At 50.1% G+C, this 5,602-nt stretch overlaps 1 pseudogene; it reads left to right on the top strand.

Moving 5' to 3' along the window:
- The first annotated feature begins 2,122 nt into the window (after positions 1 to 2,122).
- LOC144669699 (U2 spliceosomal RNA) lies at positions 2,123 to 2,301 on the top strand (annotated as a pseudogene).
- Positions 2,302 to 5,602: the final 3,301 nt, after the last annotated feature.

Genomic DNA, 5,602 nt, shown 5'->3' with positions numbered 1-5,602 from the left:
AGATGTGGAAGGACTTTAGCTGCATACCTGGTCAGCTGGCAAGCTCCACAGACCGATCGGCGCAGGCTTGGAGGGCCGAAGGGCCTGTTCCTGTGCTGTACTTTTTTTTCTTCTTTGTTCTTTGACTGCTCAAGCTGAAAGCAAAGACAAAAATACAGCAGGCCTCGATCGAAGAACTCCTCTGCGCTGTGAGCTAGTTGCTCACACGGAAACTCAGCTACAAAGACTCATGGATTGTCTCTCATGCCTGTCACGTGTTCTCCCTTGTGACTGAGTGTTTCTCGAAATTTTCCATTACCTGCCAGTTACACGACACATCTAGCGCAACCGTAGACAGCGACCTTTCTCCATTACGCCTTTGCCCCAAACTTTAGTGCGTCCCTCAGCACGTAGTCCTGGACCTTGGAATGTGCCAACTCTTTGCAATGGAAGACCAACAAGTTTCGGACAGCCAAAGAGTGTCTTTCACCGAGTGGATCCTCCGGCGGTAGTTGATGTTTGTCTCGGCGTGTGTCCCTGGGAACAGCCCCTGGAGCACAGAGTCCATACCTGTGTCACGGAACTGCTCGGGATGCACCTCGACAAGAACCACGGCCACTCTCTTCAGAGTTCTGGTGATGAGGCATTCTGCCAAATGACCCTGACGGTCTGTTCGGCGAACCGTCCGCCGGAATCCACCATCTCCTTTTCCCGCAGGGCCTCTAGGGTGATACGTGCTAACCACTGCCTGATGGACTTGCGGACAAAGGTGTTTCTCTGCATAAGTTTTTCCACACGGGGCAGGTGATACGGCACTTGGAGCGTTCCGCGGCAGGGTGGCCAGACCCATCCTTCGCAACACCAGGGACAGGTAGAACCTCAGCACGTAGTGACGCTTGGTGTTTGGGTCTACACACAGCTTGATACTGCCATACACAAAGGTGGCCATCAGGATGAGGGTGATGTTGGGCATGTTTTTTCCCCCTTCATCCAGAGTTTTTTTACATCATGTCCCTGCAAACAGGATCAACTTTTGACCTCCAGATAAAGCGGAAGATGGCTGGCGTGATCGCCACAGCGCAGGAGTGAGGAATGGGCCAGACCTGCGCCACGTACAGCAACACCTGTCCCTGGTGGAAAAATTTATGCAGAAAAACACCTTTGACCACAAGTCCATCAGGCAGTGGTCAGCACGTAACGTCCTAGAGGCCCTGAGGGAAAAGGAGAGGGTGGACCCTGTGGGATGGTTCCCCGAGCAGACTGTCAAAGTCATTTGGCAGAATGCCTCATCGCCAGAACTTTCCAACAAGCACCAAGACGTAGCTTGGCTGGTGGTGAGAAAGGCCCTCCCCGTCAGATCCTTCCTACACGCCAGGAGGCTCACCCCCTCTGCACGTTGCCCTCGAGGTGGCTGTGGTGGGGAAGAGACCGTTGTTCACCTCCTTGTGGATTGTGCCTTTGCAAAGAAAGTCTGGAGAGAGATGCAGTGGTTGCTGTCGAGGTTCATCCCGAGCAGTTCTGTGACACAGGACTCTGTGCTCTACGGGCTGTTCCCAGGGACACACACCGAGACAAACATCGACTGCAGCTGGAGGATCATCAACTCGGTGAAAGAGGCGCTTTGGTCTGCCCGAAACTTGTTGGTCTTCCAGCACAAAGAGTTGTCCCCGACCGATTGTTGCGGACTGGCACAATCCAAAGTCCAGGACTACGTGCTGAGGGACGCACTAAAGCTTGGGGCAGCTGCCGCAAAGGCGCAATGGGGAAGGGTCGCTGTCTAAGACCTTTCTACCACAGCGCACCGAGAGACTGGGAACTGTTTAGAGCCCCTCGGGCTGTACAGATCAAAATGAAAGGCTGTAAATGATTGTAATATTGTTTGTACTGATGCACCTGGTGATACATTTTGTAAAAGTTTAACCTGGATTGTACCCTTGTAATGTTGTTTTTGAAATGGTTTGGAATGTGATTGAAGATATTTTATGAATAAAGTATATTTTTACAAAAAAAAAAAATCTGTTCTTATTGTTTGTACTGATGCACCTGGTGATACATTTTGTAAAAGTTTAACCTGGATTGTACCCTTGTAATGTTGTTTTTGAAATGGTTTGGAATGTGATTGAAGATATTTTATGAATAAAGTATATTTTTACAAAAAAAAAAAAAAAATCTGTTCTTATCAGTTTAATATCTGATACGTCCCTTATCTGGGGACCATATATTAAATTGATTTTTGGAGCAGGGAGATGGAATAGGGGCTTGCTCCGTCCACTCCACGCATCGACCCGGTATTGCAGTATCTCTGGGAATGGTGCACCACCCCTTTCCAGGGGATTTTCAATGCTAAAAATAGTTTTCTTACAAACATCTGCTTTCTTTACTTTTCAACATGCACATCTTTCAAAACACAACTTTCTTTCTTTCTCACTCACCCGCACCATCTACACACAAAAAACACGCACGCTCACCCAACGCTCACAGACACCACTCTCATCTCACAAACACTCTACCTCACTCATACAAAAACATCTTTCACTTGCAAATACACCTCTCAAACACTCTCTCAGCTGCACCTTTCGCCTCACAACACTTTCAACCAGCTCTCTGCTGCCGCTCCCGCCCGCTGCTGCTGCTGCTGCTGATACAGCAACAGTCAAAACTCACACCTCAAAGCTCACACACTTTACACAGCTACTCGGAAACGTCTACATCCACGTTCACACAATCCTTACACTGCACAAGGAGCCCATTCCGCCCGTCGTGACTGCACCAGCTCTCCCAATGAACATTTCACTTCGTGCCATTCTCCTGCCTTCTCCACGTAACCCAGCACATGCTTTCTTTTCAAATAATCATCTCATTCCCTCTTCAATTGAACCTGCCTCCGCCACGCTATCAGGCGGTGCATTCCAGACCCTGACCACTCGCTGCTCCTATCACTTTTGCTTCTTCTGCTAGTTACTTTAAACCTGTGCCCGCTCCTTCTCGATCCTTTCATCAGTGCAAGCAGTTTCTCCCTATCTACTCTCTCCAGATACCTCATGATTTTCAATACCTCTATCAAGTCTCCTCTCAGACTTCTTTTCCCCAAGGAATACAGTCCCAACTTCTCCAATCTTACTTCATAACTCAACTTCCTCGCCCCTGGAACCAAACTCGTAAACCTCTTCTGCACTCTCTCCAATGCCTTCACTACCCTCCTAAAATGCAAGTCAAAATGCAATCCATCAGAGTCAGCATGGCTTTATGAAGACTAAATCGTGTTTGACTAAATCGCTAGAGTTCTTTGAAGATGTGACAAGCAAAGTGGATAATGGCGATCCTGTAGATGTAGTATGTCTGGACTTCCAGAAGGCATTTGATAAGGTGCCGCACAAAAGATTAATACACAAGATAAGATCACACGCAGCTAAGGGTAATATATTTGCTTGGATAGAGCTTTGGCTAACCAACAGAAAGCAGAGAGTCAGGATAAATGGGTCTTTTGTGGATGGCAAGCTGTAACTAGTGGGGTGCCACAGGGTTCGGTCCTTGGGCCCCAACTATTTACTTGGATTCAGGAGTAGAAGGTACCATAGCTAAATTTGCAGATGACACCAAAATAGGTGGGAAAGTAAGTTGCAGTGAAGAAATGAGAAATTTACAAATGGATATGGACAGGTTAGGTGAATGGGCCAAAATTTGGCAGATGGAGTTTAACGTGGATAAGTGAGGTTATCCAGTTCAGCTCCTACAGGCAATGGTCACGGTGGTGGTCCCACGGGCCATCGATCTGGTCGGGCGGAAACGACTCTCGTTCCTCCGGCCTGGGTATTCTGCTGCGGGGAGGCAACTTCACCGTCTCCGAGGTCAAGGAGGTGGTGGGCGGGCGACTCCTCGTAGCAGACGTAATGTACAAGAACGCTCCACTCCGGTTAATTAACGTGTATGGCCCGTCACAAGGAGCTGAGCGGCTGGAGGTTTTTCAGCAGCTCCCACTGCTGCTGGCGACCTCCAGGCCGGTCATTCTGGGCGGGGACTTCAACTGCATCATCGATGCGGCTGGACGATCCGGCAGGGCCGGAAGCAGATTGGACGCTACGTCCAGATCCCTGATGGAAACAGTTAAGGATGCCAAGCTGCACGACGTCTTCAGCAACCCTGCAGACGGAGCGCAGCGTAGATACACCTGGTCGCGGCCAGACGGGTCCATTCGTTCCAGGATAGACTTCCTCTTTGTGTCCCGTGCATTCACAGTCAGATCCACCGAGGTCAAGCCGGTGTTCTTCTCTGACCACTGCATCCTACTGGCGGACTGCCACTTGGAGAAGGACCTGAGGGTGGGCAGGGGGGCATGGAAGCTATTCGTGCAACTGCTGACCCCAGAGAACATTGAGGAGCTCAAGAGGGCTTATGAAGGTTGGAGAACCATGAAACCCCTCTTTGAGTCCCTGACACACTGGTGGGAAGCGATCAAGGGAAACACCAAGAGGTTTTTCATCCTCAAAAGCATCCAGAAAGCTAGAAAGGAAGAGAGGGAAATGTCCCGACTCCAGAAAAACATGCAGAATCTGCTCCGGCTGCAGTCGGTGGGGGTCGATGTCAAGGAAGAACTCCAAGAGGTGAAGAGCCAGCAAGCCTCGCACTTTGCCTCCAAGAACATCTTCCGTTCCAGAGTCCGCTCCGTGGAGCAGGATGAGACGTGCTCACGTTTCTTCTTCCAAAAGGAACAGAGAGAGAGCTCTGTGTTCAGCAGCCTGAATGAAGAAGACAGATCAGTAAAGTCAGCGCAGTCCGACATTTTGAGGATCAGCAAATCCTTTTATGCCGGATTTTATGACGTGAAGCCGACGGACAGCACGGCCTCCCAGTCCTCCTTGTCCTCTATCACGGAGGTCTTAGGCGACAGTACACGGGAGAGGCTGGACAAACCGCGAACTCCTGACGAACTGACTTAGGCCCTTGAGTCCTTCGAGAAGAGTAAATCTCCCCAGAAGCGACGGCTTGCCGGCGGAGTTGTATTGGGCTCTGTGGGACTGGATGGGCCCAGACCTGCTAGGGGTGTACGAGAGTATGCTCCTGGCCGGCAGTATGTCAGAATCCATGAGGAAAGGCATCATCACCCTCATGTACAAGCACAAGGAAGAAAGGGAGGAAATTAGAAATTGGCGACCCATTTCACTGTTGAATGTGGACTATAAGATTCTGTCCAAGGTCATCGCCAATCGGGTCAAATCCGCTCTGGAATTGGTGATACACCCTGACCAGACCTGCACTGTGCCGGGCAGGAAGATCTCTGACAGCCTGGCGCTGCTCAGGGATACGATTGCCTATGTGCAGGACAGGGGTGTGGACACCTGCCTCATCAGCCTGGATTAGGAGAAAGCCTTTGACAGAATATCGCACACCTACATGGTGGATGTGCTCTCAAAATGGGGTTTGGGGAGGGAATTCGCAATTGGATCCAGTTGGATCCTACTCTACACTAACATCAGTAGCGCAGTCTCAATCAATGGGTGGGAATCAGATAGCTTTCCAATTAAATCTGGAGTCAGGCAGGGCTGTCCTCTCTCGCCTGTTCTTTGCTGAGTCCATCAGGAAGGATCCGGGCATTAGAGGAGTTACGATCCCAGGCAGTGGAGGC

Source organism: Cetorhinus maximus, chromosome 29, assembly GCF_964194155.1.
Source record: "Cetorhinus maximus chromosome 29, sCetMax3.hap1.1, whole genome shotgun sequence".
Taxonomy (NCBI): Eukaryota; Metazoa; Chordata; class Chondrichthyes; order Lamniformes; family Cetorhinidae; genus Cetorhinus; species Cetorhinus maximus.
The sequence above is the reverse complement of the archived record's forward strand: the minus strand, read 5'-3'. Positions and strand labels throughout refer to the sequence as shown.